This window comes from Patagioenas fasciata, chromosome 11 (genome assembly GCF_037038585.1).
Source record: "Patagioenas fasciata isolate bPatFas1 chromosome 11, bPatFas1.hap1, whole genome shotgun sequence".
Lineage (NCBI taxonomy): Eukaryota > Metazoa > Chordata > Aves > Columbiformes > Columbidae > Patagioenas > Patagioenas fasciata.
This window is the reverse complement of record NC_092530.1, coordinates 11,809,259-11,836,287: the sequence shown is the minus strand read 5'-3', so window position 1 is coordinate 11,836,287 and position 27,029 is coordinate 11,809,259. Positions and strand designations below refer to the sequence as shown.

At 38.1% G+C, this 27,029-nt stretch overlaps 1 long non-coding RNA gene across 1 annotated transcript in view; it reads left to right on the top strand.

Annotated features, from left to right (window-relative positions):
- Positions 1–429: 429 nt before the first annotated feature.
- Positions 430–27,029, top strand: part of LOC139828889 (uncharacterized) — a 449,358-nt gene continuing 422,758 nt past the window's right edge. The window contains exon 1 of the long non-coding RNA XR_011740946.1: positions 430–708. This is a non-coding gene — a long non-coding RNA (uncharacterized lncRNA). The remainder of the gene's footprint in view (positions 709–27,029) is intronic.

The window sequence follows — 27,029 nt, the reverse complement described above, 5'->3', positions numbered from 1 at the left end:
TTTACACATTTGCTTGTTTGATAGATGGCAGCAGATAAATGTTTCCTAACTGGAGATGTCTCATTAGTTTTTGCTTTTAGTATCATCTGTCATATGGCAGCAAACAGTAGGGAATTTTTTGCACGTATGTATCACTGTATTGTGTATTCACAGATGGCTGTTTCTGTGTTTTCACAGGTGAGGGGGTATATAAATATAACCTTATCCTTAAATACTATCTTCAAAGAAGATACATTTATATTATAATCAGAGCCCTATGGTTTTGTCATTAATCCCCACTGTTTTCGAAGAAGCAAGCTCGTTCTGTGATATAGAAGGTGGAGACTGGGAAGCTGGCTCTGCTAAGCCTTGCCTAATGCAAACTGCTTTAGTATGCACATCACATCATGCCGGCTATACTGCAGGGAGCAGGCAGTTATCGCACAAGCGTGCATCCTCAGAGCCAGGATAAACACTCCGTTACTCTGCCTCTAAACTGCTCTTCTGGGAGGGAGAGAAAATAAATAGGGAGCGAGAGAGGCATTTGAAGTAACCTTTTTAAGAAGGAGGCAGCAGCCAATAGAACCTTTATTTTTTTCTTTCCTTTTTTTTTTTTTTTATTTTCTTTCCCCACTTCTTACTAGAGAAATTCGTGTTACCTCAGCAATTAAGGAGAAGAGCCAGCATCTAGGGTTCCAGGCTGTGAGGGGGAGTAGCAACTTGTACCAGGTAGGAAGCCCTTTCAACATCCTCTTTAATTCATGCAGCTCAGTTACTACTTGCTATGTTACTACATGGTGGCTGACTTCTGGAGACCTTGTGTCTGCTCGTCACCGTCCTCGGAGTGAAAGAGACCTTGGGGAGCTTTAATTGCCAATGACCTTCAAGGTATTTCTTGGAAAGATGCTGGAACTTAGTGCTGTAAAGTAAAGCGATCTATACTTTGGTCTGACTGCTTGGAGGTGTGTGTTCAGCATCAGGATGCAGCTGGGTGAAACTGCAGCTGTTACCCGTCTATGAAACCATGTCACAAATGAGTAAAAATTAGCTGTTTTATAATATCTCAAGCAGCTGCTCTGCATTTTTAGCAACATGGTTGTATTACTTTCAAAAACTTATTACCATAAATTCTGTGTGTGCTGGAAACTAAGCAGATATGCTTTAGTGTTTTCAGAGCTATGTTGACAGTTATCTACTATATTTTTGTAGTTGCTTATGCATATTTTATTAAGACTTTTCTAAACTTTCCTGAGGCAGCCATGTCTTATGTGGCAGATTAATATTCCTGCTAACAAATAATTAGCATAATAATTGTAGTGAGCTGGTTGCAATATTTGCTTTACAGTATAATTTTGTACTGAGAGCCTGCAGGAACGCTGGCATCTCTTGCAATGTTTAAGGGCTGGGGTGGGATGGAACCCTAGGTCGCATACACTAATTTTGTCTGCTTCAGTACTACAGAAATACAGAGGGGAGCCTGAGGAGGAGGAGAAACAGATAATTGGGCTTTGTGATCTTGTTGTGCAGTTTTTTCTTTCTAGTACTTTGCGTTTTGTGTTCATTCACATAAATGAGCTGTTAGATGACATCTGTTCAACTTTTTTGTATTGTTATAGAAAAGTGACTTAAGATTAATAAAAGCAAGAGTAGTGTTTGTGTGCAATGAAGAAATAAGTCAGAGCCTAGTGGACCCTGTAAGGGCCACGATGACGACTGCAAGGCTCAAAGTTTCATTGTTAGAATTAAGTTGCTGTCTTCTGAGCAGTAAGGCAGTGTGAGAGAAACTTTTGCAACCTTTAACATTATCTTCTGTAAATCACACCAGTGACAGTGAATTGTTAAGGGTAAGAATATATATACTTCTGAAGTGTAAGCAGTGGTGTGAGCAAGCATACCATGTCTACAGATTCAGTTGCTTGCACGAGAAACTGAAAAAAATGGTGTTCAAAACAGTCAGACCTCAGGCACCATTGCTGTAATAAAAGAATAAATACTGATAATAGCAAAGCTCTCTCGGATGACTGTACCCACGCAATCTCTTCCTGTATGCAATTGCTCTATGCAGAAATAGCTCCATATATATTGTTTAAAGGCATCTTGTGACTCTTATCTGTAGGAAAAACTGTCGGGCATGTCTAAATCCATAGGCTTTTTTTCTGATGAGCATAATGGAAAAAAAAAAACAATTGTTAGAAAATGAGAATTATATCAGATAGTAATAAAACCTAAGGAGGTAAAAAAGAAATAGCTTTGAAAATTATAGCTGTGAAATAGAGGTGAAATCTAGTTAGTGACCAGGGTTGGTTAGAGAACCTGGCAGCAGGTAAGAAGAGTCTTGCCCTCTGTATCATTTGTCCTGAGAAATTCAATGCTTCAGAGAATTCACACTTAGAAAGTACCTATTCCATTAGCAACTAAGGTAGGAAGAAAACTGGAATGGGAAAGTGATGTATTGACTCCTTTTATTTCGTTTTATATATGAAATATGAAGCAAATTATACCTATGCCCTTCTGTTTTTTAACACTTGATGTAAAACTGAATTATTACTTGAAAGAGAAAGAGGCATTAGTAAGGCTAGAAAGTTGAACATTTTAATGCATTTCACTAGAAACTCTTATAAAATTCATGTTTCAGAGAAGTTTAAGGCAAAGTACAGCTGGTTGATGGTGGGGGGTTGTATTTTGGTGTGGTGTGGGTTTTTTATTTTTTGGGTTTTGTGGTTTTTTTTTTTTCCAATCTCCAGTCCAAATGCTCACCACAGGAATATGTAAACTCAAATGTTCTCAAAGAGGTGAATTTATTTAGCCATTAAGTTTTGACTTTCACTTCAGGGTTTATTACTTACTAATTCATTGTCACACTCTAAAAGAAAGGAATAGTCGGACATCTGTGCACTGCCATATATAGGTTTCTTTGCTTGGTATTGACTGTGGGTCTCTATGTTTCTTTCCCTCAGTTTACTCATGTAAATACAAGTATTGGCAGCTGCCTATTTGGAAATACATTGCAGATCTGCATTTTTCCAGATTATCCCCATCCACAGTAGTGGTGCTTTATGCAGACTTTCTTTTGGTTTTTTTTTGTGTCTCTAGTTTATGTTGTAGCTTATAAATTTGACTTTAATAATTTTTCTTGGTATGTTACCTGTTGCTCACCCCTCAAAGCCTGCTGAACAAACACTGTTTTCTCCATGACTAAAAATTGTTTTTAATTTGTAAAACAGGTAGCAGAAATCCATTAACGCTTCAGCCCTACCCTGCCTTTACTGCAGAGTGCTCAGCTGGGTTTGTGGGCTGCTCCTGTCCCATTGGGGAATTCTGTTGCCTTTAACGAGTCACTGCAAGCAAATCTATGATGTTTACACATCTAGAAGTCTAGATCGAACTTACTGTCCCATAACTCTTACGATATCAGGAGAAATGGTGCATTTGCTTATGCTGAGGTTTTTTGAAATAGAAAAGTAGATGAATCTGACTACCAGAGGAATTACCAGCTGACGTCCCTGTTTGTCACGTTGCAATGTGCGAGTACCCCCTTATGTTGATGGCTTTGACGAAAGCTCTCTACTTGTCTGTTGGTTCCTAGACCTGCTCTGTGATTATCCTTTCAGCATCCACCTGGTGAAGAACTGGGACTCCTGGTGTCATTGGAAATAAGATGAGGAAGCCTCAGATTTGTTGCAAGGGTCTGATCTCTTGAGATATGGAAGAAAGGTTCCCCTGTAAAAGTACAAGTAACTGAAGTTTCTTGGTGCTTCTTGACGTTTCACTGCATCAAGAAATTAGACTGACTGGAGAGAATGTTGTTAGTATAAGGACCATCAAAATGCAACATATGAAATTCCAGGTGTTGATACAATTCCATATTATTATGGGTCCCCAGAGTTGGCATTATCTTTTGATCTAGCTTTAGTTAATTTTAACAAGATCCTTGGTTTTCAGAAGCAAAACACTAAACACACGGTCCCAGTGATGTGTGATGACTCTGCAAATTTATACACGAGGATTTTCAAACAGCCTCACAGTTGCGTTTGTAGGGCAATTATACTGAACACACCCAGGCAGGTATTACTTCCACTGTGAGCATAAGCGAGTGTAGGAGACTAGATTTTCCTTTTTCAACTTGAAGATATTTGGTAACATTTTTCCAAATGAACACTTGAAGACAATCCCGGACTTTGGTACTTTGCTTTCTGCGTGTGCAAGGGATTAGAACTAATGGTTGAACTCAGGATCAGGATTAATGGTGAGGTCAACTAACATTAACAAACGTGACTGCCAGCTTCAAGAAAATAGTAAGTTACTTAACAGCACACAACTTTTGAGATTTATATAGGCAATAATCCCCAAGAAACCAATCATTACTAGCAATTAACTGGTGGTTTGTTGTTTACTGGACTATTAATGTTCTAGCAAACTGATTGTTAACTAAAATAACAGCAACAGCAAATTCTGAGGTGGGTTTTTGCTCTGTGTGTTTCATGTGGTATAACTTCTTTATCTGTTTTACACTTTTTTTTTTTTTTAGCAGCTAGGGACTCCTTAAATAATTTCTTCCCTGTTAGTGTCTTTTGATGCTATGTGGAAAGGCAGCAATGTTAGAACTGGATTTGTAACACCTATAAGGCTATGCTTTAGACTAAATGTGGGGATTTTGTTATTTTTTTTCCTGAAACTTTATTACTGATTTTTTAAGACACCTTATGCAATACTGTTATTTAAATAAGAATTTAAGAGAGAAAAAAAAAAAAACAACAAAAACAACAACAACAAACCCCCACTAAAACAAAAAACCAACTTATCTGACTTTTTTTTTTTTTGTTAAATGAAATTATAACTAACAATAGAAACTCATACCTGGTCTGATCCAATCAGTCCTGGTAGCAGTGTTTAGCACAAGGAAGCTGTTCTGATACAGGTCGTTCTTGGAAAACACATCTTGGGATATTTTGGCCTTCTCATTATTCTCAGCCTCATTCACAGTAAACAGAACTGAATGGCAAGAGACCCAGAAAAAAACGCAAGCTAGAGAGCGGCTATTTTAATGTAAAGTTCCAGGTTTATTTAACGTTCTATTTCTGTTTCACTGTTTTACTTTTCAATACCCAGGAAAAAAGAGAAAGAAACAAGCTAGGTAATATTATTTCTTTTAAAGTAAGACAGCTGTTCATGTGGGCTTTACTTGCTTGATCCAGAAATTGTCAATAGCTCAGGGTGCAAATGTGCATTTGTTGACTTTTTGTTAATGGAATTGAGGTGGGCAGCTCCACTAAGGCTGATTAGAACCATCACAAAATCTGCCATGCTGCAATGAAATGAAGGGAGATGGATTTAGGTCAGTTTCTAATGAGCTCCACATACAATGTTGGCAGGAAAAAAAATCAAAAGTTAAATATGTAATCCAAGTAATTTGGAATAAAAACAAAACCAAACAAAATTACCCAGATACTGGCTTACATGAGTCTTTCGTCTGAATCTTATCTAGCACAGAAAATGCTACTGTTTTTCCAGATAAAAAGGACGTATGACACAAGTACCTAAGAACCCTTGAAAATACAAAACTTGTTAGCTTTTAGTATGTATTTTATGAAAATATTAATAATAATTTTATGTTTATTTCCAGCAACTGGGCAGTGTCAAGGTAGATGGATTTTCCTAGGGCTGGTAAAGCTTGTCAGGACTAAACTTCCTATTGGAGAACTGCAAGGGAGGCGGAGGGATGGGAGAGCGATTTTTACTATATTATAGTGCATCAGGTTGGTACAACAAATGTTGCTCTGAAGTACCTCTTTGGATAAACCAACTTATTGTTGAAAGTACAAGGGGTGGAGAGAAGGAGGATCGTTCTGTTCAGCACCCTCCCCAGTGAGATGTAGAGCAATTTGAAGTCACCAGTAAAGAAGCAAGAGTATGCAACTGAAATTCTAAGACAGAAATTATTTTTGTGAAGCGGCCATGCTGTCGGGTGTATTTTCTTCTGTGCGGGTTTCTTCCTTCAGTGTCAGACTGGTGCAAATCTCTCTGAGAAGAGAAACATCGTTAAAGAGCAGCAGTAAAGGTAAAAAAGTTGTTCTTATGGTAAACTTCTTTATTTTGTAGTTTGCTTTCTTAAAATGTCAGCTATTTAGATGAAAAAGGTTTTCCTAGTATAAAATACATCCATCAAGCTCCTGACATTGGTGTTTTGTTGACCAGGAGGCATACCTCAGTGTTCTGGAGCAGCTGGTACCTTTATTTACATTTGCATCCAAAACACCTGCCAGATTTACCATCAAACCACAGTGTAACATAATGAGATATTTAAATCTGCAGGATAGAATGACAGGCTTCTGTTTTCTCTTGCCAGGAAAAAAAAGAATACTAGGGTAAGGTACTAAAACAGAAAAATTATTTACAGGGGACAAAACTAATTTAGCTTCATCAATACTTTATCTGGAGACCCTCTAGAAATTAGAGAGAATAGACACTGTTTAGAATATACAGGTAAAAACAACAGAACCTGACTTTTAAATGTATTGTGACCTTTAAGTACTCAAATACTTAAAATTAATTATTCTTTGGCATATTAATACCAAATGATCATCTAGGATCGACATTTTTCATAAGCATAATTCAGGCAGAATGACAGAGGAATTACATGTTGCATTGACATGAAAACCAAGCAGTTTGGTGTGATTTTATTGCAACAGAAACCAAAGGTCAACTGCTTTGAGCGAAATTATTGGCTGTGATGGAGTTCTGACCCAGTAATTCCCCATTGGGTGTCTCTGTAGCCACACAGAACAGCTGCACTTGAATCTTTCTCCCTGTTAATCAGAAAAATTGCCTAAATATTTAGTCAAGTTTCCTAAAAAACTAGTTATAAGGTAGCCTCAACACGAGAGATGCCTAATTCTGTTCCACCTTCCCATGCTGTCTGCAGGCACAGCATAGCCATGTTGTGTTTCTTTCCTGGTAACGCGGGTCTCCCAGGGCAGAGATTCATAAGGCACCGAATTTTCACTGGATGCTTCTAGGACACTCTTTAAAAAGTACTTACTTGTACTCTTCCCCACAAACGGCCCTGGAAATACACTTTGCGTTTAGAATTTCCAGACTTGAAGAAGGGATTGCCATTTTTTCCAGGTACTATACAAAGACCAGTTGGAGGTGGGAGGTCAGCAATAAACAACAGCAATGTGAGAATGGCATCATTTTTGCATGCCATGTCCTTGAGTAACGTTGTCTCTTAGTACATGGGAATGTACAATGGGTGATGTAGATCAAATGCATTTATTGTCAGCTTACTTGCACAAGTTCCCCTTGGTGGCAAACTGCTGATTTGGGAGGGTGTGGTGATTTGGGGTCCAGTTGGGTTTGCAGTACTGGCAGTTTAGGCAATAATTTGTTGCCTTATGAAATGAATACACATATATTATAGACAGGATGGAATTATTTACCTGTATTTAAGCCAACACCACTGGAGTCTCTGGCACTCTTTGCTCAGTTTCTACTTCTCATTAGTGGCTGCATTACTACCATATCAATCTGGTATGATGCTGAAATTTCCCAGTTCACACAAAAGGGGTTTGGGTATCTGCACCAATGACAATACCACAGGAGACCTTTCCATGTTGCTTTGCAAATAAGCCAGTGTCCTGTCCCATCTCTAGCTGCTTATTTACAACATTGTTCTACATGGCAGTTTCCATCCAAGCAATGTTAGTTGTAAACCTGACCAAACAATGCGTTTGAGAGACATCAGTAGAAGTATCTGTGAAACTCTGAGCATATTCTGTTTGGGTTTTCTTTGCTGTTGTTTTGTACACTTCATTCCTTGGGAGTCCTCAAATAAAAAATACATCAAAGAAATTATCAGTATTTACCTTCAGAATTTCACTTTAAATTTATCATTAAAAGGGTCAAAGCAAAGTCAACAGATAACTGAAATAACAAATGCAAGGAATAATTTATTTGCCTATAGTTTCTGTACTTCTAGCCTTGCTGTACAGTGGTGCATCCCACAGAGTTTTCTTTTTTGCCTAGTGCAAGCGATTACTCATCAATGCTTTTCTCGTGAATGTGGGTTTTGTAAAGATGTCTCAGTTTGTATTGACATTTGAAGAAGTGTACTCTTAAAACAATTAAGGAAAAAGCTGGTGCAGGTGCCAGGATGCCCTCAGGAGCAAAAGAAAGAACAGTCTCTTTTCGAGCATGGAGAATGACAGATGCATTAGTAGCAAATTACTCAAATTACTCTTTTTGGTGGTTACTGAGTAAGGAACACCAAGTCCCTGCCATTTATGCCTGTGTTTGATATTTTTTTGCTCATTAAGCCCATGCTTAAAAACAAGTGTCCTACGGAATCAGCTGACAGGAACTGGCCTGAGTAGCTCAAGACATTGACCATTTTTTTACTACCCTGACTTGTGGCAATTTTTGAGAGATTTACACTAGGACACGCACGCGGAGAGATTGTTCCTCTTTCTGCAGTAAGTCTGAATGGTCTTTCTCCATGTGTGTCTTTCCTCTCTGAAATTATACTGGACAATTTGACAATGAGCTGTAATATTTAATTATTAGCAACTAAAAAGATATATTTTGCGGAGAAATAGAAATGAGTTTTTCTTTTTTTTTTTTTCCTAGAACTCATAAAATTGTTTGAAGGCAACTCTTTCCAATTCTGTATATGAACAACGGAACAAAAGCAGAGGGAAGACTTAAAAATTATAAAAATCTCTGTGCTTACCTTCAAATCTATTTAGTTTTCAGCATCTGTGTTCACACCACAGTCTTTGGGACTAGCGTGTTTGGAGCCTGTTGTGACACTGGAAGAGTTTTGCTTTTAGACTCAGGTGAATCCTCCAGGCAGCTCTTGGAAGAGCTCCAATTCTCCCACTTTGCTATCAGTTAATTACACTCTCACTTGAAGTTCATGAAGTCTGCATAATTATTTTGAAATGTTTTGAAGCTACATTCATATTTTGAGCAGTAACACAGTATACAAGAACAGAGTCGGGCAAATGCCATTGTTGAGGAACTGAGATTCTTAGATGTTCTGTAACATTTTAGAAAAAAAGGTATTACGAATCGGTGAATAGGTCTGCATGGTCTATACCTTGTATCTTGGCAAGTGTGTTCACTGGCTGCATCTATGCTGCAGTTTACAGGGAAGATCAGTGTAGATGTGTCCTCTATCCTCCAAAAATGACATGGTAAAAATGAGCATCAAAGGGGACACCTAAGTTCATGGCAGAAGGTTGTGTGTCCTCCATGTGTGTTTGTAGAAGAACACTGAGAGGCAGAAGGGACAAGAAGAAATTATTCTCATGGGGTGCTGGTTTTTTTTTGCTATGCAGCACATTAGCAACACCTGCTTCCACATTCATTATTTTTGTGCTGTGTAACAGCAGAATGACTGTTCCGCTAACATTTTCCTGCAGGATAGAAATGGATTTGTGAATTTCAAAACATTGTTTTATGGCTGATTAAATAAACCCAAGGGCAAAAGTGACAAGTAGTTTCTGTGCTTTTGATGTCCCAGTTAAGGAGTAAAAGGATCCTTTTCCAGTCTTCATTCTTGCTTTCATTATTGCTGGTTCTGTGGCTAATGTTTCTGAAGTCCTGATGTGTATCAATTGTATCATTTTCTAAATTTTTCTAAGCTGTCCTGTAAAATACTATGAAAACAGTTATTCTCAAGATAGGTCATCATTCAAGCCTCCGAGCTGGAAAACTCCAAAGTAAAAGGAAAAAAATGCTAAAAAATAGATTTCTTTGTAACAAAGATTGATTCATCATCAGGGATAGGCCAAGACTTCATTTCCATGGGGTTAGCACTGGTTTGTTCATAACTCAAACTTATGTATCAGTTTTCCAGTGTCCTGGAGCTAGGATAGCCATGCATTCTTCTCTAATCTTAGTTAAGAGGTTTCAAGTGCTGTAAATTGATAGAGGTTAGACTGGTCTGTAGACGTATATAGTTTTCATTGGGGAAACTTCCTCATGACAAATTAAGAAGCCGCTCTGTATCTGGTAAATGCGTTGCAGTCCATCATACCTGGCTACATCTCCAAGCAAGAGCTCATGCTCTGTATTGTGTGTGGTTGTGTCCCATCAGCTCTGCAGCTCACAGCTGCACTGCTGGGACATTTTAAGTATGATTACTTTAGTTTAGACAATACTGTGTATGGGCATCATCAGATCTTGGATAAAATGCCCAGATGTTTGTGAAAACTCCAATAGTTTCTCAGAGAGAAAGACCAACACGTTCTTGAATATTGCTTCATGGACTTCAAAGTCATTGCAGTAATGATATCTGTTAGTGTAATCTGCTGAAAACAAACAGATTACACCAAGAGGACTGTGGTGGGACTACACGTAGGTCCCTCAATAACTGCTTCTGGTATATCTTGCTTTAAAATGTCAGTCGTTCCCTTGAAAACTAGCAAAAGCAATTTTTCTGATGCCTACAAAGTTTGTGGGCCCTGTCACGTGGGGAGTTTAGAATACCATACAGGAAGAATAAAATGACCTTCAGGACTACAGTAATAGTAGCTGAATGAAATTCAATAGGACAAAGTGCAAGATCACGCACAAAAACAATACATTTCTGTTATAAGCTAGGACCTTGTTAATTGGAAATGACAGAGGGGGTGAAAGTCACAGGATGACTGCAAGCCACCAATGCAACACACCAATGAAAAGGACAAATACAATCTCAGGCTGTGCTGGGTGAGATCTTTGGACTAGCAAAGGAAATAACAAATATCTGCACTAGGTCCTGAAGAAACCCGAATCAAGGATACTTTTAATAGTTCTGTTTGCCTGCTTTTAATTAAGGTGGATTCAAACTGGAACAGGTGGAAAGAAAGGTAACTAGGATGTTGAGGAGAATGAGAAGTCTTTCCTAAGAGGAGTGACGAAGATATGTTGTCGTGGTTAGCGCAACCAGATAAATCTATCGTAAGATGCGCAGTAAGTTAAATGATGGTATAAATATATTTAAGATGGAAACAAATGTGTCTGACTCTCAGATGTGTGATATTCTGCAGCTGATTTTGATGGTTGTCAAAAAAACCTATCCAGCCTTTGAACTGGAGAAATACCCTTACAGGAGAAAATCTGACCTTCCTGCCAGTGATTGAAGGGAGAGAACCTCAGGAGCAACCATTTCCAGTTCTTCCAGCATTTAAAAGGAAAAGCTAATATTGAAATCAGTTATATAATTCAGACACTGCTAGGTTCATGTGTTGTTCAGTCTCTATACACCTGGATTGTAACGAAGATGGGAGAAGTCAGCATGAATCATAAACTGCTGGAACAGTGTTGTCAGACTGAAAAGAGCTGCAGTGTTGTAATGGCTTTGACAATGCAGCTTATGCTCACTGACATATTATCTTTTTATTCTGTCTGTAAGGACACATCCTGCAAATATCTTCCTGGATATTTGTTCAGCTAAAATATTCGGTGCCAATATACTTTTAATCTGATTTTCCCCCAAATCCCGTAGCTTAGATCCAAGTGGGTCACATGCTAATTACAAATGGAGCAAAGACAGACTTGAACTCCTGTCCTGTAAATTGTTCTTTACTTGAGACTTTGCCTTAATCTATTAATAAACTCCCAGAAAACTGCTATCTCTCCCATCCTGCTGATCTGAATTTTTAGCTTTGTAGTTGCTGGGTGGTTTGGTGTGGGTATTTTCCGCATAATGAACTGACACGGATTTCTTGTGGCTCTTGGTGTTAGCCACTTCCCCCTTGTTGAGCTGAATCGGTACTTTGGAAAACAGCATTTCTTCTCTGGTGTGTGAGATAGGTGGACACGGAACAAGAGGAATTGCTGTGTCTGAACAGTCCATTCTGTTCAGCAAGGGAGAGCTGCCTGGGAAGGAAAGTAAAAGAGTGAAAACTGTGAGTGACAAATGCAAAGGAAAAACTAGGATGAAGAGAGAAAACACAAAAGACAAAAAGCATTGGCAAGGAAAAAACAGGGGAAGGAGGTAAAATATTAGTAAAAGCAAGATCAAAACAAACGTTGCCAATCACCCTTTTTAAATATTCATTTAGGCTGAAAGGAATTGCTACAGAGTAAAGCCATATACATTTTCATTTTTACTGCAAAGTTTGTACTAGAGCTAAATAGTACATAGCCAGAACTGTACACTAGCCTGCTCCTGAGAAGTATCCAGTGCAGTTACTACATTGAAGCAAGCTGGAAATCACGCACTCATATGTTTAAGGCTGTCTTTAAACCCAGCCTGAAGATCTTTCAGCCTGAAGCCTGGTCTCCACAGGCTGTTTTGCCACCTCAGCTTTTTGATCTTATTTGTAGCCATTTCCAGTTCTACCATGATCCTTCCACATTCAAGTGTGTTCTGTATTGGAAGTTGTCATCTTGACAGGAGACTCTCCCAGGTGAGGAGAACCCATCCATAGCTGAGACACCATTTCTTACAGGAGCGATGTGCTGCTGGAGTGAGAAAAGTTGCACGGGAGTGCTGACAGATTAGTGAGCCAACCCCCAAAAACCCCAAATCTTCTGACTTCACATAGCTCTCAAGTTATACTGTAATATTCTCATTATTGCCAAAGCTTTGCTTTGGGATCTACATCCACGTAAGCTCAGTAACCTTGGGAGTACCTCTTTCGTCCCTTCAGTTGCAGAACACTTGTGGCAGAGCATCTCCCTCTGATCCCCCAGCCTCCACACACGCAGGAGACAGCAGTAGACATGTATTCTTTTATTCTACAATGCCTGAGGGTAAGGGAGTAGCTCTGAGAATAGATAATAACTGAAGTTCCTCAAATACTGCCAAATGGTAATTGAGGGTTTAAATTGTGGTTTTATTGTCACAGAGTATTGCTGGCAGGGAATTCTTACAAACACCATGCTCGTGTACAGATTTTTTTTTTTTTCTTGTTCCTCCCCCTAATTCGAGTTTTCACAGGATTACATTTTCTTCACCTTTACTATCAAGACTTGTTTATCTTTGATTTTGCTGCTGAATTATTGGCTGTACGTAGTTGATGGACAGCATTTAGGCAGGGAATGGTGAGAAGCAAAGATGTTTTCTTTTAGAGTGCATGATTGAAGGTGATCATGAAGTAGCTTTTTACAAGAAATAGTCTTATTCCAGAATTATGTTCCATTTAACTTTTTAAAAATAATTTGTTACGTTGACCGCACACGTGTTCTTCTGAAAATGGAAGCCAGAGCAGGAATAATTTTCTATAGATACTTTCTAAGCCAGTCAATTCCAGGGATAAGACGACAATTCCTACTTTTGTAGAGAGTAATGTTGTTCAATTCCTCCGTAAATAAATTTAACCTATCTCAGTAGCAGAATCAAAGGCTGATACAAACCCAAAAAGATTCCCCCAAGTCCCTCAAATGTGTTCTCAAAATATAACTATTGTCAAGATAGACTTGATTTTGTTGGCAGCTTGAATACTTCAGAAGAGGTAGAAAGTAAGAAGAGCCTTGGGTTCTGGGAGAAATATTCTAAAATAATCCAAAAGTTCAAATTCCAGTATTCTTCCTTGAAGCTTGAAAATTCTACTTTTCTATAGCATCATGTAGAGAATGACTGTGTCACGTAGAAAAACTGAGCACTGTAATGGATTGATTAGGAGATATATACTTCTAGCACATTCACTATTGGAAAAATGCATGATTATAGAAGACTGAAGTAATAGAAATGACTCTTCATATCTTTTGCCTCTTCTCACACCATTCAAAATCTCTGCCTGTGCCTCACAAAGAGTTTCAGTTCTTCTCTATCAAGAATCTATAGCTTGAATCACACAGCTGACAAACTTTCATATAAATTTATCTCACAGAGTATTGCTTGAATTGATTTAGGATAAAGTGTCTTTCTTAGAGAGACTTGGGTCTTAACCTGTGCTTTTTGAAATAATTATTTTTGCTGCAGGTGTGAAGAATACATAGTTGTGTTAAAATGTGAGTTTTATAAGCCACAATGATGGTGGGGAAAAAAATCAAGTCCAAAGACAAGGTTCAACAGTATTGCTGAGAGCATCCCAAGGCCAGGCTGACTTTACATTAGCTTCAGGGATGGTCTTACTGGTGCTAGAATAAACTCTTGTTGGTCGCAGTCAGAGATTAACTACTGGAAAACATCTGTGTTGGGTTCACACCAGACTGCCAGCTGTTGGTGCCAAACAGTTGTATTCCAGAACACCAGGCAAAGAGACAAAGCAAGAGTTCGCTAGAATCGCAGCCAAATGTCAATATACCTTGTAATTACTTTAAATCTTTCCAGAGACATTAAAAATACATTTGGTAGAGCCAGTTTCTTGCATTTTTTTGTTAAGGTATGTGAACTTGTTAATGGGGACGCAATGCAGAATGAGGCTGAATGCAGAAATAGGGAGAACAAATGTCCTGATAACAATCAAGGTGTTCCTTCAGCTTTCTAAAGAGAATTTTCCTTGGCCCTCTTAAAGCACATCATTTGTTAGTGAAAGTATCTAACAGATCAAAAGTGAACTCTGTTCAGCAACTTTACATCAGGCTACTTCTTTGTAACTTGGAGTGCTGCTCTTATTGCTGCATCAGCTTTGGGTGCTCCCAGGGTCACAAGAAGAGCGAGCTGTAGCCCCAAAGTTTAAGGTTACCTGTGGCAGTTTATCTTGCACTCTCAGAAAAACCAAGGGCTCTGGCGCTGCCCTGAAGTGGGAAGGATGGGTGATGTCTGCTGCAGAAACTGCTGCTGCGCTGTTTGTTGCCGAATCCCTTTGTTTGCTCCTCTCCTTTGCTGCAGCAAGCGTTCCTGCTATGCTAGCATTTGTGGCATCTGCTCCCGTCACACCAACTCATTTACCTTGGAGATAAAATGAAGCAGGATTGCATGTTGACAGTGGCAGGGAGGAGAGCAGCGATTCTCAGCTTTATTTTTCTTTGTTTCTCATGGAGCCCTTTTCCTCATTTGTTAAATCTAGTAAGCATTCTCCATATGCACTTAGTATTTTCACATATGTTTTTGTGCATATTTAATTGTCTACAGTAGACTTTCCATCTTTTCTTCCTGCTTCTTGTGTCAACTGTCTGTTTAGATTTTAAGCTACTCAAAAAGAGCCATTTCCTTCTGTGTACTTCCACGGAGCATCCAGTAAGATGCAACACTGCAGTTAATTGGAGGCTCTGAATAATCTTACCATGTAAAAACTATAATTACTGATAGTACTAGTTGTGTGCTTGTGTTTTGTTTCCTTTCAAATGTCACTTTCTCTTTGGAGAAAATCACAGCATGGAACTAGTTTTTAACAACAGCCACTTCTCTTAACATGCCTATGTAGATTTCTACAACCCACAGAGAAGATATCTACCCGTAGATATCTGTGTAACTGTAGTATCTCTGTAGCTGACATTTTAACAATGCCCCACTTCTTGTGCTCATTGTAAAATTTCATCGTTCATACTATCAGGAAGATTTTTAGGCTATTCTATATAGACAAGTCAAGCTTTATGAAGGTAAAAAAAGACAAAAATAGGAATGTTTTGTTCCTGATGCATACTCTGCAAAAGCAGGCTGTTGTCCAGAACATTGTATGAACGATTTACTGGTAAATTCTGGGTCTTTGTACCAACACTCCCAATATTTTAGGTTACTGAGGTTAGCCTCAGGAACTGTTCATTACAGATTGATCTTTATCCTAGTGATTTGTAATCTTGGTTTTGGTATAAAATGCTAGGACAATTAGCTTTTGTTAATGATGATGATTTTTGTCACCAAGTGGATGATATAAAGTATGACTTAATATTTTAGTCTTATATTACTTTGCCATCGTTTACTCTTTTTTTTTAACTTGAAAACAAAAGTGCCCTTTTTTTTTAAGGACTTATCTGTGGCTTTAGGTCCTGTTTCTTAATGCCTACACTTTCAGTGATTGCACTTCTAGCATTTGTAATTACATTAATAATGGAATTAACAAAATCCCATGGCAAATACCAAGTTTTCTTAGTAAGTTTGTACTTAAGAAAAGTTGCTCGTTCCACAGTTAGCACCTGCTATGTTCAAAATACATTAGTGCTAGACACCTTTCAGAGATGAGATGATGTACTTTCCCTGAGAATTGCTGCTATGAAGTGTTTAAGATAAATGTGAATCTGTCTTCCTGTCCTTTTTCATGACAGCAGCAATAGGAAAGCGCCAATCAGTTGGTTAATGAATCCGTGTGATAACTTCATGACTCTTCATTTTCTCCTCCTCTGTCTGTGCTTTTGGCAGTTCTAGAGATGTTAATCTCTCAACATTTGCACGGGAGAGGGCTGTGTTTGAGAGAGGTCTTTACATGCTCTACCTACAAAAGACCAGTGTGTCAAAAGGCACCACTCTTGATCTGATCAGTGTCTGATTAATTCCAGTGAATCCACACGCATGTCCCACAGAGCTGTCACCCTTACCTGTCTGAATGTCCCACCCAGATGTCACTTTGGCTGTGACAACTGCTCCATCATCCCTGTCTCTGCTGAGCTGCTCTTCGTGCATCCTCGGTGCGAGCTGCAGTTCAGAGCTGGGTTCTCTGTCTCAGTCTCTCAGATGGTTGGGTTTTCACTGTTGTCAGTGCGAGGTGTAGGAAGGTGAGTCACCCAGTTAAAGCCCTGAGCCTGGGCAACATAAACAGCCTTGCTTCTATTTTTTCTAGTTTTCTGTTTGCTTTGTTTCCATTTTCAGATATTCATTTTTAGATGGAGTAGTCTAATTTGGTGAAAGTGCTTCTGTTTTGCCTGTTTGTGGCATTACATCCACATGGAAATGTCTTTCTGTTAGCACGCTGTCACCTAGGGTGTGACAATAAACACCGTTTTTGTGTTGCATATGGTATAAAGTGAGCCTCGGATCAGAGAGTTAAGGGATTTTCTTTTTAAATAACTGTCTTTCTGAGATGTTAAGTAGTCTTCTGGTCTTTACTTCTGGATTGGCCGACAGTTCCTTGTAGAGTTGTTTCTGAAAAATCTGCTGATACTGACCCAAGTCAATCTTCAGTGACAATGTGATTTATGATAGCTGGGGGAGGGAAAGGCTGGATGCTGATAACAGCAGCAAACTATTTTTTCATGTCCGTGTATGTTTTAGTTGTGTATTTCCCCACCATCTTATCCTCACGTATCTCAAAAGCCAAAAACCCGGTAACGGCGGAATGGGTGCAAAAAGGGTAGAGATCTAAGATGTGGAGCGGCTTGGGAATGAGAATAATGGGAGATACAGGACTTGTCTGGAAAATTATGAGTAACGGAGCAAGCGAGATGAGGATAACCCCTCTCTTTCATAGACTGCACTCCTTGCAGGATGGTGGCATTTACAAATGAAAACAGGAAACAATAAAATTTAAACAAGCAAAAGAAAGTCCTTTTCAACAACATTTTAAAATTCCGTTTCTCTGTGCTATGTAATGTGTGAGATGCAAAACTTTATATGGGTTCAGAAGGTGATCAAAGAACTTAATGAAAACCCAAATCTCCTGAAGACTTTCAAACCCAAAGGTGTAATCTTTGAGTTAACTTAATCATGAAGATAAAACCTAGAAAGATACAAGGGAGTTATGACCAAATACTTCCAGTTCTTTCAGGCTTTTTTCACTTTTTCTGTCCAATTCCCGTGAACAGCAATATTGCATGGCTTAGGAAATAGTGTTAACTTTTTGATGTAAAAAATGAAAATTTTACTATCTCAAAATTAAATAGATGAAAATAATCCTAATTTCTCTGTCTTTATAAAAATCAATAGTTCTGGACATTCCTATAAATAAACTGAGTAGTGGTTAATGGCATTAGGGAGTATATAAGTACTGAGGCTGGAAAACCACTGTTTCATGTGGTGGGTTTTTTTTTTTTATTTGTTAATGTTTTTTCATCTGTTCATGCTTTTGTTTATGCACCTTGATTTTTATAATAATTGGTCTGTTATTACAGTGAATTGAACTCATCCATAGTGCGTAGTTATGATCAATGCATGCTCTACAGGGAAAATTAAATAAAGTAAAAATTAAAGTTTCTAATGATCTTGCTGCTATTTTCGTTTTCTACACAGGTAACTTATTAGACTTTTTAATTTCTGAATTCATTTGCATTGAAAGTATGGGTAATATTTTAAGTTTATAATGCTTTTCACCTAACACCAGAGCAAAACCAATTATTCTTTTTCTACTTGATATTGCAATCAATCTTAAAGTAAGAAATCGTTTCTGTGCTATTAGGATTTTGTTGCTTTTTTGTGTGTGTGGTTTGTTTCTTTTTTTTTTTTGCTAGGCCATTGTTTAATGCAGAGCGTGTCACTGTATTATATCGCAGTGCATATTTCAATGATCAGCATGGCGTGGTTATAGGTTATAGCACTGTTGATCTTACTGTAGTGCTGTGAAATGAATAAGAAAGGGCTGACAAGTGGCAGTGAAATCGATTAGCGTTCGTTTAAGGTAGTGCTCATTATTGCTGGACACGATAGACCAGAACTCACTGTTAGCACTGGGAGACTATTTCAAATGCTGCCAAGGTCAAAACCAACACACTACTTTGTATTTTAGCTTCCTTGTACGGGTGAGAAAACCCAGTGCAGTGCAACCACACTCATGTATGGCAGATCATTTCAAATTCACACCTGACGAAACACTTGCGGGCACGTAAAGCTCCTGGGGGAGCACTGTTAAGAGCTGCTCCACTCCCAGTGTTGTCCTGACTGGGGGTCCAGATGAGCTCGGCAGAGCATGAGGTTGTGCTAGCAAGGCTGAGACACTTCTTCCCTTTCTCCCCCCTCTTTTGGAGGCTGGGCACGTTGACCTCTTTGTGGTTCAACTCTCTAAGTAGGTAACCGCAAATGTGTGTGACTTGAGGGTCCTCCTTGGACCCTTGGCTGCCTCTCTCCTCAGGAGAAGGTCAGAGACATTAGACGTGAGCTGACTCCTGTGGGCAGGCCAAGGCAAGGCCCAGCAGGGTTAACAGCTCAAGAGAGAGGTCTCTGTGCTAGAAAGGGAGAACAGTTGTGTGAAACCCTTAGAGTATTAAATAAATGCAGGAGTCTGTTTCAGCCTGGTCTTGGCACGTGGTTCTGCATAGCAATAGGACTGACACTGTCCTGCTTACTGAGACCAAGCTTACTTGCTCTGGCCTGGTTCAAAAAGTACAAAAATACGTTACATGCATAGCTAGATGAAATGTTAAATGATTCATTAGTTAATGTCTTAACTGGAATTTGGAATTAATTTACAGAGGCACTATGTTTAATACAGGATCAATTTAGAGTAACACTTAAGCAGCTTTGAGAAAGAAAGTGTAATTTTACTTGAACATGCATTGTAATTTTCATAGTTTGGACAATAAACACAGCATTGACTACAACAGCAGAAAAAGCCTAGAATAGTTAAAATTACATCAGGTTCAACTTCAGGCAGCAAATGATGCAACCTGATATACAAACACAAAGCACTATGCCAAATAATAAATAAAACAGAACAAAACAGCTTACAATTGCAAGGAGATTATGTTCATAATGCTATAAGAATGGATAAAAGTACTATTTTCTGCACTTGTACACTTTGAATGAAAATATACTTAAAGCAGTCCATGCATTAACATTTCATGATAATTCATTCGTAATATAAATACTAAATCCATATGCAATATGACCTAAAATTAATCCATTCTTCCTGGCAAACATTGTAATGGGAACACACACCGCAGATACTGCAATCTAGCTTCCAACAGTATTCTTTATTACTTTCTATTATCTACGAATTATTTGCAAGATGGTTGAAACATGATTGAATGCAGGAAACTGTTTTATTTTGTATAGGTCAATGTTCCTGAAAATACTTTGTCTTGGAGCAGAAATGTTAAGAATAGCATGAAACACATCATGTTGCTTGAAGCTAAATGCTAGAGATACACGGATCACCTAATTGTTTCCGCTTTACAGTAATGCTCTGCTTCTTGTCAAGGGATTACTTTTTTAGGCACCAGGGAGCAACAGTTCTTCACCTGTTCTGTTATCCATATTTTCTGCTCTTTCTGACTTCTCTAAGCAGCAGTTATCACAGAACAAGTGGAACCAATCCTGGGGTATTCCTCGGCTGTTGGTTCACTTATGGCAAATGTCCCAGACATGCCAGCCATATTCTTGTTGTTATTTCAGGATATTCACAGTTCCTCAATCCTGCCTCCTTAGAATGGCAAAAGAAAAGGTAAAACAACCAAATTATTTAAGTAATGGTTTGTCTTTTTCAGCCATGTGTTTAACGTCTTTTATCTCTGACAACACTGCAAAGCTCCTGCAGATGTTATTAAAAGCTATTTAGCTGATATGTGCCTAAGGGTCTGTATGTAAAATTTTGACTGTAGCAATGTGGTGGAAAAGTGACCATTATAAAGCAATAATCTCAAAATTTTTTGCAAGGGAGATATGCTGGAGGTGCTTCAGCTCTTCTAAATTGATATGAAAGCTGACTGAAGCATAGAAATGGCATTTTGAATAAGAAATATTCACACTTTTGGTTCCTGCGGTGTTGCCTGTGATGAGCTAGGTCTGTGATCCTTGCTGGGCTAAGCTTAGAATAGTTTGATAGAGCTGCGGTGAGCATTGTTTTTTGAGACTTTTCCTGCCTGTCTCTCAGGAATGTGAGAAGCACCCCCAAATACCTCCCTCAAATATGTCAGATATCAGAATTAGAGTCAAGTCTGGTCTGAGTCCCTGTGTTATCACACATGCCCTACCTGCTTTTGTTTTTCCTCCTTTGCCCAGACTGTTGGGCCACCAGCTTAGAGATGATTTAGGCAACCTCCTCTGAGAATTCTGCCCACTGAACGAAACTATTGTCAATGCTGCCTAGTTTATCTTACGAGTATAAAATTTCACTGCACACTTAGTGGCCCTCTGAGCATTAAATAACGTGCAGTCAAGCAGCTTGTCAGGCCATATCATTACTGTATTTGTAACATGCCCTCCAAAGTGAGCGCTGTGCCATCACAGAGCTGCTCAAGGAAACGGTTAATAGGGTCATCGCCTCATTCCTCTGGCACAGAGAGTAAAATTGATGGGTAGGGCATTGACCTATCATGGAGGTTAAAAAATAAGTTGAAAAATCTGCCCATTGAAGGTGTGCTAGACCACTAGGTAAGCCACAGCAATGGATAATAGATTTGTAATTACATTGAAGTATTTCACTAGAAGGGCTATATTACTTTAAACTGGTTTCCTGTTGCCTGCGCGACACACATCTTGACAAAATATTCAATCTAGAGTACTGTGTGGACAACTTGACGTATTGTCTTCAAACTCTCACTACTTTGGTACACTGATGCTGGCAGCGTACAATTTGGTTTCTAGATTTTCATGCCAAATAGTAGATCTCTCTGATTCATGGCTGTCAGAAACATGCACTAGAAACTGCTTTGAGAAGTTGTATTTGGAAGTGTGAGATGACAGCATGTTGGTTATTTTTAAGCACTATATCGGTTTATACGTAGTGGAAGTGATTAAGAATACTTTTGCTTTTTCCTGTCTCCTTGCTTCTGCTTCTCTTTGTTCTTCCAAAGTTTTGTCAGTGGTTGTCACTCAATCAGATCTTCAGAGCTTTCACTTTGTTATTCTCACTATTCAGTGCTGTAACCTCCAACTTGTACATAATATGCTTGGGCTTTTTTCCTAGGTTACATCCAGAATTGCGGGTGGAAAGATGGTTGTACAGAATATTGGCTTATACTAGTATTTGCCAACTATAATCGCACACATGAATTAAGAGGTTTGACTACACATATAACTGTAACAAAATTGTAGATGAAGTGGATATACTTAACTTTGATTCTTAATAGAGCTCATTTCACACTTTCCATTTTCATTTAACGTGGGATAAACTTAATTTATTTGTCTACACACTTGTCTACTCAAACTTATTGGCATTGCTACTTTTGTAAACCAAAATCTCGGTTGATTATGTTAGTGATACAGATTTTTGAAAATGTCTATTTCAAAATACACTCCTGGTTTTAAAAAGTATTTAGAAATAATGGGATTGATATTTTAAAATGAACTAGGATGTTCCTAAGGTCAGAAATACAGTGAATTAAGATGAACTAACCTGACAGGTGCTTATACTTGTTGAAATTAAATATAGCTTCTTAGGACTCAGTTTCCCAGAAAGCTAAGACCCTCCTTACAAGTTAACTGTGTGTTACAATGTATTAATTTCTAATTAATTAGACTACATTTTGAGTCTCCCTGATTCAGAGTCAATTTAAACATGCAGTCATTTGGCTTACTGAAGTTAATGGAACATAGTGGAGGTCCCACTTCACCACATCACAAGCCCTTTGTGGACTACGTTCCCATACTTAAGTGATGTTTTCCATTTCTTTTTGTTGGCTAAATGACTTTTCCACCCAAATGATCCTGATTCATCTAAAAATACTACCTCACATGTGAATTAATTAACGCTTTAATTCTAAAGTAATCCAAGGTAACTTAAGTAAATTTATAATTACTTTTGAGTCATATTAAAAACTCATTACCTCCATGACCTATGATCTTAATTCTTGTTACCAAGAGAGATGTGATGTTTTCCTAATAACTACTGACAGCAAATCACATTTAGACTCTGTACCGCTAACTGTTCGGTGAGGATGTGGATGCTGAAAAGGGATTTGTTCGTATTTAAAGGCATGTTAGCAGGAGGATTTTTGCACTAAACTTCCTTATCCTTAAGAACTTCAGGATAAATATACATTTTTTATGCATATATTACATATACATGTAATATAAATATTACATATTTGTAAGTGTACATTTGAGAAATACCTGTTAGAGTAAACAATATTCAAATGCAGCTCCAATGTATTTTTCTTAAGGTTACTTCTTGATGTAACTTGTACTATTTGACCAATTCCATTTTGTACATACTGATTACATTTTAAAAAAGCTTTTTACAGGCAGCAGTTGCCAGAACCACCATGATATAGCTGAAATGTTACTAAAGTAAAATAAGCAGGGAAGTAAGCAGTACCATGTGAGATTTTAAATTAAAAATCTGTTAGAAAGCATTGTGTTGTATTTATATCAAAGCTTCAAAGTCTCCCTCATTATCAAGGCTTGCTTCTGATGTTTTTTATTCTCTTTTATCGTCTCTCTTTGAAACAAAGGTATTTTGAAGTATAAAACAGGTAAAGTATCTTTTGTAACAGATTCATGAAAAAGAAGCTGAGAGCAAGGGAATCTATAAGGTAGATGAAATGCGGCAGAGAAGCATTTGAAAGAATTAAATGAAAAATTATAACAGAATTGTGCCAAATTACAGGCACAAACAAATTCTTTTGCATTGTTTACTTATCAGAAACCAACATCGGGTACCATGTTTACAAATATGGTTTCAACATTTGTACAGATTATGTTGAAACACCAGTCATTCCTTCAAGACTTCTGAATGTAGAGCCATAAACTCATGCCTGATAAAGACCTGTACAGACACAAAACTTCCCTTCTGTTACATACAAGAGTTTTGGACTTATGGAGCATCTTTCATTGAGTAAACAGTTTAAATAGATGGAAGTCTTCCATTAATTCTCATTAAGAGCTATTATAACTGTTTTAGTGTAGAAATCAAGATCCCTTCTTTGCCATTGCACTATGCTTTTGTTAATACATCATCCTTGATCAAAATCTTTTGTTGGTGCAGTTATCTTGAAGCACACAGAGATCCTACAGCTCTGCTGAGTACCACATGAAGGGGAGCTTTGAGTTGATTTTGTAACTCATGACCTATCAAAGCGGGGAGACACGTACACTCGTACACTTTGCCCTTTCAGTTATTCCCAGCTCCATCTTTGCTTTAGCTTGCTCTTTAGGAAAAAGAGAGAATGTATTACACTTTATGCTGACATTTTTACTATCTCCTTTCTACTTAATCTGAGAAGAAAACTTCTCTAACTGAATTTACTAACAACTGTGAGACATTAGCCTGGCTTGCTCATAAATTTGGAACAGATCATTCATTGTATAACTACATAATACTCAGTGGAGTAGCTGAAAGAAAATAGATTTGAGGCAGTATTCTACTAAAACATTGTTTCAGAATCCACTTATTCCTTGAGCCTTGTGAAATCAAGCAGATTGGTAGAGCTAGGTTTAAGAGCTGTGTGTAGTTTCTGGTACAAAGGGAAGAGTATAATGGGAACTATTAATTTAGCGACAAAACAGGTGCTAATTACAACAGGTTTAAAGGCATGCTACCACTTTTACATTCACATATGAGTTAGTATTTGGCTTCACAAATATGGTACCTTAGTTTGAGGTCAGCAACAGTTTGTTGTTGGATAGCACAGGGTCACAGTACAAGAATATCTCTTACTGAATGGATGAGAGTGTAAGAACATCCCATACTTGAAATTAAGTTCAACCGTGGACTTCGCATGGTCCAAAAGTTGACTGTAAAATGAGCACATACATTAATTATACAGTTGATATAACAAACATTATGCTCTGAAGATTATTGTTGAAACTAGTATCATCTCTGAAGTAGGGTAATTGTCACTTCAGGTCCATCAGGACATAAATGAAAGAATACAAACTCGCTGGTATGGCATGTAGGAGTGTTCTTCATTAACTTTGCTCCCCCTGGTCATTTTAACAGCTCGATCTGAATTTCACTGCTGGTCCTAGAATTTTAATGACACAGGGCAAATAGGAAAAAGAAGTGGAAGACTGTCACTCTCTTCAGAGCTGTGTTGAGCCTAAGCCTTTATTCCACCTCTGCTAGTGCTGCAGCTTAAAGAGAAATGTTTTCTTAATGGCAGCTGCTTAAGCTTTGACACCTGTGGGGGCAACTGGAAGTTGCTGTGCCTGTTGAGGTGGTTGTGCTCCTATTTCACTAGTGCAGATGCATTTTTGCAAAGGAAGCATAGGGGGAGACTTCATGACTAGAATCAATTTTATGTACCCAAATGCACAGATGGAATGGGAGCAGGATGAGTTGTGTCCTCACATTTTGATTTGTATTAAAACATCTTGTAACCTGCTGGACAGTAATTCAGGAATTAAAAGTGTCTTTAAAATAATCCAATGTCATGTTGGCAGAAAGCTTTCAGGAAAAAATCCTATTCTAAGATCCATCCAGCATGGAGCACATGTAAACTAGCAAGTCCTGTATTCAGAGCTGTGATGACGTCTTTAATTACACCATCAATTATGTTAATTTTAATGCACACTTGAGAATGTGATAAAAATAAACCAAAGGAGATTGTTAGCTGCACTTTCATGGCTGAAATTGGGCTGAACACTTAAAATGAGGCTGGATGAAACACTGCATAATGTGCCATAGGTAACAATTCCACATAGGCAGCAAGTAGAGCAGGGTAAGAACAAATAAGTCGTCCATCACAGTTCTATTTTATGACTCTCTGGCAAGACAAAGTAGCTCAGACTTTTTTTTTGTCATCTTCTCTTTGGTGGTGGTGGTGGTGGTGGTGCTGAGCCTCTGAGCTGGGGCCAGGACAAAACTGAGTACTTTCTAAAGAAAAACCTCTTTGTAATGAAAAAGCTTGTTGTATTTGGGATTACACAAAATTATATATGTCCTGACAGTAAGTTATTTTAATGATATCAGAACAAACTGAGGTCTATCTCTCATACTGAGTCTCTTTGCTGTCAAAATCTGGTTGTCCGGATCTAGTTTACTAATGCTCTAAATTGTGCCTGTATTTTGATAGTTGCGTTTCTTCTGCATTTCTTTTCGAGTATATCGTATTTCATTTAGTAATGGCAAAATCACTGAGATCAGAAAGTTTCCTTACATGTTTACTGAAAACATTTCCATCTGTCTGCCTTGCAAGTATAGAAACTGGAATTTCACATAATGCTCTGCAAAAGGGAAGAACTACAACAATAGTAATTTTCTCCTTCAGAGAAACCACATTTTTCACTCAGACCTCAGTAAATAGCTCCCAGTCTTAACACAGACCCTGTATTTGTGTTGATTCTGACTATAGTATCCGCAGTTTACCTCTCAGGAAATCAGAAATGCATTCTTCTACAGTGTATACAATACAATCTACTGAAATATGCTATATGTCCCACAGACATTTATAATTTTCATAGTAGGCCCCCCCAGTGTTTTTAAATGAGCATATATATGAGACCTTCTATCTAGGAGAGCTGTAATATCCTTTTTTGGAAATAAATTATGTAATACTCAGTTTTCCTAAGGCATAAATGAAGTAACAGGTATTAACTGGCAAACGGATTAAGCAAACAAGCAGGAATTGTTTAATGCTGTAGAACATTTCTTCCTTATGTTTAGCAAGTTTTGCTTCAATTAAATTATTTTCATTAAGATACTGTGACAGCCCCCATAAAACATATACTGCTAATAAGAATATTGGGGATTTTGGGGAGACGGTAGAGTACAACAATATACTTGGTTGTCTTATGCTCTGCAGAAGCTGTAGCAGAAAGTATCTCTACCCCTTTTCTGGGAAAGAGCTTCACAGATGAGCAAGACACTGACCGAGGGAGGACTCTTAATATAAGCTTGCAAATAAATTCCAACTGCCCCCTGCCCCCAAGAATAAGAACAAATGCAGAATTTAATACTGGCTTGTTATTAGTGCAACATATTTATAGTTCTTACAAGCCTTGCATGTGCACACATGCATGTTGCATTCATGGCATGCGGATTTTTTTGTAATATAAACACTTTCCTCATGTATATCCACAAAAGGGACGGTATCTACAAAATAGATATATATGAGAATATCAGGGGTTTTAATACAGCTTTAAATCCTGTATGATTAAAGGTATGTGTGGTCATGATAGAATGTCTGACTAAACTGCACCATGAACACAGCTATAAACTTACTGAGGGTCAAGCAATCCAAATCCTTTGCATTATTTTTCTCCTTTTTAACCTCTGAATTCCATGACACATAGCATCTCAGCAAAAGCCAGCTTTACATTCCCTTGAAAGTCAGTCATAAGTGGTAGTTGTGACCATACAGGATCTGTTTCACTGTCCCGTGTGGTATCCATGGTCACCACATTTGTCAACTGCTTCATTTTGGGAGCA